Below are 12,639 nucleotides of genomic sequence, written 5' to 3'. Positions count from 1 at the left end.
TTGAACCCCAAACTTCCCTAACCCCCAAGACAATGGGTTTTGAAAGTTTGGTCTCTTGCAAGATAACCACTGAGGGTTTAAACTTCCTAACTTAAAAAAAGAACATCTTCCTTCTGTTTGGGATCACCCAAACCCTTTACATTCCATGAAATAATATGCAGTAAAGAGGGGGGAAGAGGTAGAACTTGGACCATCCAAAAAGGGACCAAAATATACTTCCTCCAGCAATAGAGCCTCCTCCAGAGCGGAAGACTCCTATGTCGAAGAGGTTGATTCACTACTGACCTCCAGGAAATCAGCATATGAGAAAGAGACATGACTAGGAGTAGCTCTCCTAAAAGCGCCTCCATGAGCCACTAGCCTTGCTGAAAATCTGGACGCTTTGAGTTCTCCTTTGCCTTTAATGCTCTTTGCAGCTGCTTTGATAGGAGTGAACCACCTTCTCCTTCCCAGTAAGCTTCTTCTTGTCCCCTGCCTCCACTGAGTCCGATGACTTAACCTTCTTCTTTTCCAAGGCCTCATTCTTCTTTTTGTCAAGAATATCTTGATAAAAGACACCAGTAGGTACTTCAAAATCAAACCCCATATGCGTTACTCTTCCTTCTTCTGCATCCCTAGTTTGGTTGAATTCATCCGGTACAACAACAACTGATACAACTTCCGCCTCGCCATATAAGTTTACTTCAGTTGGTGCTGCAACAATGTTAGCATGTGGAAGGAACAGTCTCGGATGGTTCTCTTGGTGGGGGTGAGACCTCTGCCTCCACCACAACGAACTCAAGATCACCATACTAGTTGCAATCAGGGAGACTCCTCCTCCTCCTTGACTACCTCCGCACCGCACCACACCCTGTATCTCGTCAACATCTTCCATAGCAAATTGATCATCATCCTCATTCATCCACTAGCAGATGAATCTCATCGCCAGGTTCTACTACCACAATAGCCAGTGGATTAATCTCTAGCGGATCAAAAGAAGGATTCTTGTTGTCTGACAGTAAAAAAGTAGATACATGATATCCTTCCAAAGACATACCCATAAAGAAACCCCAAAGAGAAGACGATTTGCAACTGCGAGTAAGGCCAGAGCACAAACAAAAGATCCCAAGGTTTCTCGTCTCCTGCCACCAAGGGCAGCTGTTCTAAATTTAGAAGGGTATATTTAGGAGATTTAGAAAATACCACTCACAAAAGGAAATCTGCAGAGAAGCAAGGATAACATTAGGCGGTGCGTAGATTTCTAGGGAAATGGTATTACCATCTATCAATTGTACACCGCCATCCCTATTCTCAACAGAGTAGAGATCTCTCGGGACTGATGCAGGTCCTGCAGGAACATCCAAACAAAGTGAACCTTAAAATGCCACCCGAAACAGACTCTCCTACTTCCCACATTACATCGCAAACTATGAAAATCCCTCCCAAGAATCTGGGATCCACCTCTTCTTGAATTTCAAAAATTTGTTAATGATTTGTTGTAACTACTCTTTTTTGTCAAATTGTCATTTTTCCCACTTTCGGCGACCCCCAGTCAACTTTCGGGCTGGTTCTAGAACCTGAACTAGGGTCTCGTGTACCTGTTTATGACAATGAGCAACAACATTCCATCCTTCCTCTTCTTTCGCAGCACGAGATTGGTGAAGATCGTTTGATTTGGACTTACCTAGTTTTTCACCTTCCACATTACATGCCATATTAGAGTGGAATTGGGCCAGTTAAGGATGCACCATTGATCAAATGTTCAACAAAAAAAAAAAAAATCGATGCACTAGTGATTATGGTTCACAAAAAACAAGAAAAAAAAAAATGGATGCACCAATAATTATGGTTAAAAAAAAAAAAAAAGAGAACTTCTCAGACTTCTTTGAGGGGAAATGACATAGTCAAACCCCTTAATTTTTCATAGAAGGGTTTGGAATATTTGCGACCTTTGTATGAGCAAGGATATGATCCGTAGATAAATTAGACTTTGTGAATTGAACAAGTTTATTATTATATGTATTTGTTAGAGATTGTGATATGCAAAATCAGCATCCCATAGCAATTCTACCATAAGTAGGGTGGAGATGAGGTAAAGGAAATAGAATTAACTATATTAATAGTCTTTATTATGGAAAATGCTGGTATATGCCCACTAGCTCACAGCTGTATGTGAGCCCAATGGCCCAGATTGAGTCTGGGCCAATCCAATGATCACAACTATATTTTGTATTTTAATTTTAATTTTCTATAAATCAAAATTATTTAAAATTTTGGATATGTATTCTTTAAAAATAGGAGAATCTAATAACATATCAAAAAAATAATTTGTAAAAAATAAATTGACCAAAATACTCATGAAAATTTTTAAGAGTATTTGTTATTAATTTATATTTTGTGAATTATTATTTTTAATAATTTTATTAGGCGCACCTTGATGAAAAAAATAGATGCCTAAACTTTCATCTAATTTGGATTAGTAGAAAAAAAATTAAAATTAAAATATAAAATAAGGTTATAACCATTAAAGCAGCCTACATTGAATTCGGGCCATTGGGCTTATATGTAGCTGTCAGTTAGTGGGGGAACTATACAAACATTTATCCTTTCTTATATATCTTACGTTTGATATACGTGTCACATCTATGGGCTTTCTATTGGTCTGAGATTCAAAACTTTATACAATATATGGAATAAGAGAAGAAATAATGTGTACCCCTTATTTGGGGTCCCTATGCCGAAAATGTGACATTCATGTAGAGAGAGAGGCAGGGACCTCCTGCATGGAGAGACAAGAACTTCATACAAAGATAATTGAGCTTATTGTAAAGAGAAAATTTGTGATGGTGCCTCCTGCAAAGTGAGAGGTTGGTTTCTCGTAGAGAAGCAATTCCTATAGAAATTTTAGGTGGTATTTTCTTTTAGTGGGAGAAAGTCAATCGGAGATCGGCATATGAGGTCAAATGGGAGAGTTTTGTCTAAAAGGTTACTAGATTGGGTATTGTCAGAGGTAACTCTATGTTCCAAAATCTATGTTATAACTCTTATCAATAAATTGGATTTCAGTTTGCCATGCCCATGGATGTAGTCTCTTTGGAGCAGATCATGTAAATCTTTGTATGCTTGTGGTGTATGTGTTTTATATTTTCATTACTACTTTTTATGGAAAAAGTTTATATAGAGTCTAGGCTCTAAACAATCAAATTAGAGCCCACCTCAAAAATGTCACCAGAAGAGGTTGTTTTGATGCTCAAATATTCTCAAATTGATTATCTCGATATCAAGATGCATGGACATGAGAAAAGAATGGATTTCAAGTTTTGGAAATAATGCATCTTGTAACGCATTTTTTACCATCAATTTTCAAGATTTTCAAGTTTTTATAGATATGCTCTATCTACACTATATTTGAAGCTTTAAATTTTATAATTAAAGATGAAAATATATTTTAAGGCTCTCACAAAGATTTCCAGTATTGAAACCACATTTCTCGATATTATTTGAAGGTGCGGTTTACTTTTCTTTGACGAAAGTTACAAAATTTTATTAAAACAACTAGACAAAGGAGATTACATCAGAAGAGATAGAGAGAGAGGGCAAGGAAAGCCCACCTTTAGTAAGGGAATTAACAAGAGAGGTTGCTTCGCGGTACACATGAGAATAAGAAACCGTGAGGGAGGCTGAGATGTCAAAAATCTCCAGTCAAATAGAGCGAAGTTTCCAAAGGATGCGCATGTCCTTCTTGCACCAACCGATAACATTTAAGGAGTCACCTTATACTAAACAATATCGACCAAGGTTTCTAGAGATAAAGAGTTTCAGACCTTGTAGCAGCGAAGCCAGTTCCGCGTGATTCGTGGAAGCATGGCCAAGAGGACCAGCATAATAAAAGATGACCTCGTCCCGGCTATTGCGCAAAACCCCCCCAATCCCTGCTAAATCAGGGTTACCTAGCGAGCAGCCATCAAAATTCAATTTTAGACGCGCCTCCTCCAGGGGCGACCAAAACCTACAGGGTCTCATTTTGACTTTACCCAAAAGGAAGAGGTTGGGTAAATTTAGAATTACATCTGGAAGAGCAAGACCCCATTCTACCTTGGTGACCGAAAGCCAATGCCATAAAGAGAGCTTAATGTTATCAATCAAGCATCGAGCATCAAAAAGACATACCCCTTCAGAAGTACGTTTATTTCGTTCTTTCCAAAGTTTCCAAAGGACCGCCCCTCTATCAATTTGCCACACAATTCGGCCACCAGCAAGTAAATGAGGAAAGTCCAAATGAGAGACAATATCCACAACCAACAATGGGAGGACAGCTTGGATCCCCATTAAACTAAAAAACCAATACCATATATAAGAGGCAACGTTACAATGAATAAAAAGATCATCACCCGTTTCCGCATCCATTTAGCACATAAGACAAATATTAAATAAAACCTTACCTCTCTTAATCAAATTGTCTACAGTCAGAATCTTATTCTGGATGGCAAGCCAAATGAGGACTTGCACCTTATAAGGGATCGACCATTTCCAGATCTTGGGTGCAATAGGTAGCGACCACCGCCATCTATCATAAAAGAGTAATCTATAACAAGACTTAACTGAGAAAAGACCATCACATTCAAGTTCCCAGGTGAGAACATACAGGTGATCCTGGGAGATGTAAACCTGGTCAAGAAGGCTCAGCAAATGTAGCCACTGGTTATAAGCCTCAACACTAATGTGATTGTAAGGGAAGGTAATATTCCAACTTACATTACAGCCTGAACAATCCAACACTTCTGCAACCAAGGCATTCGGAAGGAGCACCTTAGTAAAGAGAAGAGGGAAATTCAACTTTAAAGAAACATCCCCTAACCACTTATGGTGCCAGAAAGAGGCTAACGTATCGTTCCCCACATTCCAATGAAAGTGGGAAGCAGTCATCGGTCTGCACCTATATATGGGCTTTCGCAAAGAAGAGGCTTCACTAGGACGGGCACCTTCAATCCACATATCAAATATGTATCTACCGTATTTAGAACTAAGGACCTCAACCCCAAAGCTGGTTAGGACAGTGAAAGATCCTCCACCACTATTTGCAGAGCAATGCCTCATTCATGTATTTAAGTTTGCGGATACCCAAACCACCTTCACTCTTGGGGGTACACTCCCGATCCCATCTAAGCAGATGGAAATTGCGATCCTCATCAAAAGAGCCCCGTAGAAAATTGCGCATCATCATTTCGATTTTCTTAATGATAGATGCTGGCATGTGGAGGAGTGACATTAGGTAAATTAGCAAGTTAGATAAACAAGATTGCAATAAGGTCACTTTGCCACCCAGAGAACGTGCACTTTACTTTAATTGTTTTGAACCTTGGTTCTATACAAACCGCACCCATGTTTTATTGCTTGCACCCGTATTATGGTTTGTATGACTCATTTTATTTCTAATTGGTCAAACACACGATCCTTGTAGAATCCAACTTTCAAGGTTCCTGTTTTTGTGTATAGGATGGTTCTTGAATCCTAACATTGTTATCACGGATATTTTGGAGGTCAAAAGTTCAGTTTCATGAATGAAACCTAGGGCTAGGTGGTCAGAGTGGCAAGGTTCATCAATATGTTTTGTTCCTACTAAGGTCCCAAGTTAACATTGAGAAAGACAAAAAATATATAAAAGCAAATGAAATCTGTCTTCAAATTTTTGTGGTTTTAGTTTTGGAAAATGTGTTGATAGGGCCGCTGCCCTATCAAAATAAATAAAGCATCACCTCAAAAGTCACCGAAAATTGCAGTTATGGCATCAGAAAACCTTCATCTTGGCCTTGACCATTATGGTTGTGAAAAAAAAAAAAGGGTTTCAAGCCTTCAGAATAGTATATGCTATAAAATACCCAAACCATCCATTTTGCCCTAAAAATAGGCGTTCACAGATCCACAAGCTCTGTACCATTTCTTGAGCTTCAAATTTTATAGTCGGCATTGGAATTTGATATTAGAGCTATTATGGAGATTTCTAATATCCAAAGTACTTTCAAGATGCAGATTTGAAGTGAGGCTTTACTTTATTTTTAGCCTAGCATTATAGAAACTGCGCCCTTTAATTTTTTATTTATTTTTAAACCCAAATCAAGTCTAGATAGCTACTTTTTGTTAAAGAAGTGGCTAATTCCTTGTTTCCTTTTGTCCCAATGTAATTAATGCCTGATTTATAAGTTGTAATATGTACATTTATGTAGTATAATGGAGTCCTACCAATTTCGTCCTGAACAAGTCAATGTTGTTTGATAAGTTAAAGACAATTGCCTGCATTCGACGCTCGCCCCTATTCCTAAGTTTGCATAATACTGGCCGTAATGCACCTGCAGGAGCATCTTGCATTTCTACTCCCTCGAGCAAAAGACATATCTAGGAGGATTTCTCAATCTGAAAATTTTGAATTCTTTATAAAATCAACATATGGGTATTTTCATTAAGGATTAATTATTATTATTAGGACCCGGTATCTATGCGGCCAAGCCTGTATACGTAGAAACACGGGCCTCTTAGGAAATATATTTTAGAGATGGATTTTAGGACTTAATTTTTAAGGACATATAATCTCTACCAAGGAGATCATGAATATAAAAAAATAGGTAAATTTTAAAAACTCAAAACAATAAAATTTTTTTGACAAATGTTATCAAATTTTATTGCCAAACTAGGATACGGCTACATTACTCACTCATTACATCATTCAAAATAGAAACATAATCCATAGAAATTCCTCTTTTAGCAAGTCCATCAGCAACACCGTTCGATTATCTAAAGACATGATGGAACGATAAAGATAAATCCCCTTCCAAATTAACCACTTGTACCTAGATCGACCGCATCAGCCAGGGGACTCTTTGTTCCTTTACACCACCTAATCACATTTTGGGAATCACCTTCGACCATTATACAATGACCTAGATTCATGGCTTTAATAAAAAAGTAATCCTTTGAGCAAGGCTTTGAACTCAGTTATGTTGGCCGTGACAATTCCAATAGGTCCGGCATAAGCAAGAATAATTGATCCAGTCCAATCTCTTACCACACTTCCAATACCAGTACTACCCGAATTACCGAGGGAGCTATCATCAAAGTTTAGCTTTAAACAACCTTGTACAGGGGGTAACCATCAACCAACCGGTCTTGTCCTAACACTCTTATAGAAGACCAAATCGGCTAGATTAAGTCGCACATCGATCTCGCTAAAACCTCTCCCATCATTAGTGACTGATAGCCAGCTCCATATCGTATGAATAATATGTTGAATGAGACCTACATAGGAAAGGCTAATTCCTTCAAAAGAACGTATATTCCATTCTTTCTATAATTCCCACCACACAACTCCTCTTACAATTTGCTAAATCATTGCCCCCAATTTAGGTAAAGCCAGAAATACTAACTGAGAGATTATACCCAAAATACTTTGAGGTAGAGCCACACTGAAGCCTAGCGTACCAAAGAAAAAGTTCCATATGTTCGTTACATAGCGACAATGAAAAAGCAAGTACGAAATCGACTCCCCATCCTCTTTACACATCAGGCACACATTTGGCAAAACCTTTCATCTTTTAATGAGATTATCAATGGTAAGAACCTTATTTTTCCCTACCAACCAAATAAAATACTAAACTTTATGAGGAATGAGCCATTTCCAAATTTGAAAAATTTGGAGCAAGGACCACCTGTGGCAATCGTGGAACAAGAGGGAATACATGGCTTTTACCGAAAAAAGATTATCCTTATTGTGCTCCCAAATCACCTCATCACCAATGTTATTGAACAACACCACCTCTTGTAATTGTGACAACAAGATCGAGACCTATGCCACAAAATAGTCATTAACACGATTATAAAAAAACTGGATATCCCATGGTACCTGCTCTCCAACAACCTGATAGGTTTCACATATCAAAACATTAGGGAAAGAGGCCTTAGCAAATACATTAGGGAAAGAAATCTTCAAAGGGCTATAACCTAGCCACTTATGGTGCCAAAACGGAACTAAAGTGCCATTCCCCACACACCATCTGATATCTCTATGTAGATAAGCTTTGAACAGAAAAATATCTTTCCAAAAGACAAACCTTGATGCACTTCTTCTACCTCCTTCAATCCAAACTCCAAACCTATCAATGTCATAGTTTGCAATAAGAACATTACACCAAAGCTGATCTTTGAACAACAAAATATGCCACCACCACTTTGTCAACAAAGCCTAATTCATCAAAGTCACTCTTCGAATACTAAGACCTCATTCATATTTAGGGGTACACACTCTATCCCATATTAACAAATGATATTTCCTATTCTCCTCAAAAGACCCCCATAGAAAACTATATATCATCTTCTCAATTTTCTTGACTATACTTGCTGGCATTTTCAAAAGAGACATCTGATAAATGGGTAAGTTTGCCAAGCATGACTTAACCAAAGTCATACGTCCCCCAAGCGACAGATACTTAGGTTTCCATAAATCCAATTTTGTTTGAGCACATTGAATTACTCTGTCCCATACAGAAGTAGGAAATCCAGAATTGGAAATAGGACGCCTCAAAAAAATAATGGAGAATTTTTCCACTTTGCTTCCAAGAGTCATAGCCAGTTCCTCAGCCAGCCCTCCGCTGTAATTAACACCCATCAAAGAAGTTTTTGCAATACTTACTTTTAACCCCCACTGCTACCTCGCAACACCTTAGAAATCTGCCTATATATTCAATATATTCCTCCTTGGCCTCCGTAACGATAAGAGTATCATCTGCATACTGTAGATAAGAAATAATAGGACCGCCTTGCCTCACCTGAAATCCCACAAAATTGCCCCTAGTAACCATATTAGATATCAGCAAGCTGAAACACTCTGCATAGATGGTGAATAAAAAAGGCGATAATGGGTCACCCTGACGGAGGCCTCTAGAGGAATTAAAAAAACCTTTGGGACACCCATCAATAAGAACAAAGAAATGAGCCAAGGATATGCACCCATAAATCCAGTTACGCCATTTATCACCGAATCCCATGCACTTTAAAATTTCAAGCAAAATGTTTCATTCGACTCTGTCACATGCCTTTTCCATATCCAGCTTTATAACTACCCCTAGTTCCTTACTTTCAATTATAGAATGGATGCACTCTTGGACAATTAAGTCACTATCAGTTATAAGCTTACTATGAATAAAAGCAGTTTGGGGTCCTGAAATGACATTACTCAACACCTTTTTCAGACGTATTGCTAGCACCTTAGCAACAATTTTGTACAACCTGGTCAATAATGAAATAGGTCTGATATCTGAGAGATTCTTTATAACTGTTTTTTTAGGAATGAGCGCAATGAAAGTAAAGTTAACCCCTTTAAATAATTCACCCCTCTCTAAAAAACTTTGCACCATAAGTAAGAAAATATTTGGACCATTAGTTTCCATTGTTTTTAGATAGAACACCTACTTGCATCCATCTTTAAGATGGATCTTTTACACTTTCTGGACATATATGTAGAAATACGGTCCCGCTCGCAAGAAACAATTTTCCTTATTATTATTATCATAAAGATAGCAGTTTGAGAATTGGACAATATCAATCTAATCTTAAAATGTTATTCTTTAGATGCACACACACACATATAGAGAAATAGAGAGCCCTGGCCCGAACTTTCTCCAGCTCGGCTCAGTCCTAGTTTGACATAGTCAAGCACATCTAGCCAGCAACCCTATTAAAAAATATTTCTTACTAGATAATCCCCAAAATCTAAAAGGCCCTATACAGTTCAGAAGTTCAACATTTATGAATGCAAAGAGACTTAAATCCATTGTAAGTGCAGCATGACCATTACCTAATGGACACAGTTTCTATGCGACCAGGCCACATATTGTAGAAATGCAGGCTTGGTAATAACTATATTTTTTAAATGTAATTTGATCCTAATTTTTAGAGCATATATAATTTTTAACATGGAGATCATGAATATGGAAAAAAAACAAAAAAAAATGAAAACTAGAAATAATATATTAAAGAAATATTTGGATCGTTAGTTACACTTGTTTTTAGATGGACCACCTATTTGCATCCATCTTAAAGGATGCCCACCTATTTGCAAACATCTTAAAGATGGATGCTTTATACCTCCGGACCGCATACCGCATATTGCAGAAATATGGTCCAGCATGCATGAAACAATTTTCCTTACCGAATTGCCACTATTTAAATTAAATTCCCACTTTATTTTAGATTTTTTTTTTTTCTTTGCTTGCCTAGTAGGTGTTCTCAAAGAGTGGGATTAAGCTAAAGGCTATAAATCCAATAGTTTGTAGCCCAGTTGTAAGTATGAGTTTAAGAGTTCCTAACTCGATGATTTAGGACATTTTGTGGCATCATATTGATTTGGAATTGTATACTAAGAGACTGTTTATTTGTTGTACAAGGAGGTCACAATGACTTTTAGCGATTGGATCATCATCGTCAAAACCTTTCATAATTAATTGGGGTTGGCTACACGAATCCTGGTCTGTCATTCTTGTAGGTTCAGGATTCATGATAAGTTTTGGCAAAATTTTACATTGGCTGTCTGCCTAACACAACCCAGCCCCTTTACCCGGGCATGGGACGGGTTAAGGGAAAGTTTTAGACCTTACTTTTAGCCATTGGTGTCACAATATTCGAGAATTTTTGTTTTGGACTTTATGCCCAAAGAATAACATATCCTTAACCACTTGATTTCAAATCTTACGGTCAGTGACAATTGTGACCTTCTTGCATCAAAAGTAAACGTCATAATAATGGTTAATTGTGACATTCTTGCTTCAAAAGTAAGCTTTCTAATAATGCAACCAAAAACTGAAATGTTCTAAAATCGCATACAATAGTAAGCTAAATACAAAATAGGAGCATACAGCCAGATATAGTGTGAGAAATAGGCAACAATAAAGAACATCATAATAACATGAACCGTAATAACATAAAGATATATATAGTTCACCCTAACATGAACTGTAATAACATAAAGATTTACATATTTCACCCTAAAGGGCTTACATTCACAAGCTTAACAAGTAAAATTCACTATTACAATAAATACACTGCTCTCCATTGGCACCTTCACCGATATTTCCTTCTAAATCCTCTCTCCTTTCAAAAGAATCACCAATAACCACTTGTTAATCTCTATTTATCCCTTTTTTCGACCACTAGACCGCTACAAGAAAGAGAATCATGAGAAACCGACATATTTTCTCTAGTTCTTAGGAAAAACTAGGATTGATGATTTTTACTACAAAGAAATGTAACATCTTCGAGAACAAATATTAAGATTATTTGCCTATTCCTCACAATTTCTAAATTCTCTCCAATCTTCCATGTTTAGTTATTTGACTTACGAAACCTATTTCTTGTCATGGGCTCGCAATTATACCCACCAGGTACTTCTTAGGGGGGCAATGCGTTGGGCGAGCCAAGCCGCGCCAGCCCAAAAAATAAATTAAAGTGGCCCGGGGGTTGGGACAAAGCCACAAAAAGTGGCCCCGTACCTGGTCAGGTCTGGGCTACCTAGGACCGGTTCGCGATCTGGTCCACTCTTAGAGAACATTGGGTTTTGCCTCGATGCCATCATTAAATCGCTACCCTTAAATTATATAACTGACATTGCGATGACAACGACCAGTTATTTAACTTCAACCGAGTCATAGTACGTTATAAGAAGATCCCAGCACGCGTAGCATGAGCCCGAAGGAGCAGATTGTGCAAATATTTCCTTGGTCAAAAGACCTGCTTAGCAGTATTCTTTGGTCCTAAAATTTTGGGATCCGTTTACAGGATTAGTATTTTCAACCCAAAAAAACCTTGGATTTTAAGTTTCTAAAAAGTTGGACCTAATCATGCAAAATTGAGTAGTCCCCAAAGGAGTTTATTCAACGCTGCCACCTCATTAAAAAAGTACGGTTGCAACCAGAAAGAGAAAAAGGATGATTTTACGCCAAAAAAAAAAAAAAAGTGCACCTTGTAGTATATTATTTTTTTATAAATTATCAAGTATATATAGATCCACCTGATCTTTATGATTCTTGAAGCTTTAACTTTCAAAATTATATCTAAAAAAGACTTTAAAGCGATGAAACAAAATTTCAGCACTGAAACTACATATTTTTAATGATTTTGTAGGTGCAGCCTACTTTTTTCCATATTATGCCGCCTAATGTAGCATGTAAGCAAGCCTATATGTGTGAGAGACAGGAAACTATTTTGATAGGGTTGCTATTTTATCAAAATAAGTAAAGCCTCACTTTAAAAGTTCTAAAAAATTATAGTTTGGGCATAGAAAAATCTTCAAATCAATCATCTCAATCTCCATTGTGGTTGTGAAAAGAAAAAAAGGATTTTCAACCTTAAAAATAGTATATATTGCAACACATTGTCTATTTTGCTTTGAAATAAGTGTTAACAAATTCACGGGTCCATAGAATTTTTTGAGCTTCATCATCAATGTTGAAAATAGATTTTAGAGCGATCATAAAGGTTTCTAATGCCCAAAGTACTTTTCGAAAGAGAATTTGAGGTGAGGCTTTACTTTGTACCCCTGGAGCCTAAGCCTCATAGAAACTACATTTAAAAAATAAAACGAATGATGTGCTATTGCTTCTGAGAATATGCTAGAGC

The sequence above is a fragment of the Amborella trichopoda genome, chromosome 4, assembly GCF_054954075.1.
Source record: "Amborella trichopoda isolate Santa Cruz 75 chromosome 4, AtrichopodaSantaCruz75HAP2 v2.0, whole genome shotgun sequence".
NCBI classification, from domain to species: Eukaryota; Viridiplantae; Streptophyta; class Magnoliopsida; order Amborellales; family Amborellaceae; genus Amborella; species Amborella trichopoda.
Note: the sequence above shows the minus strand (reverse complement) of the source record.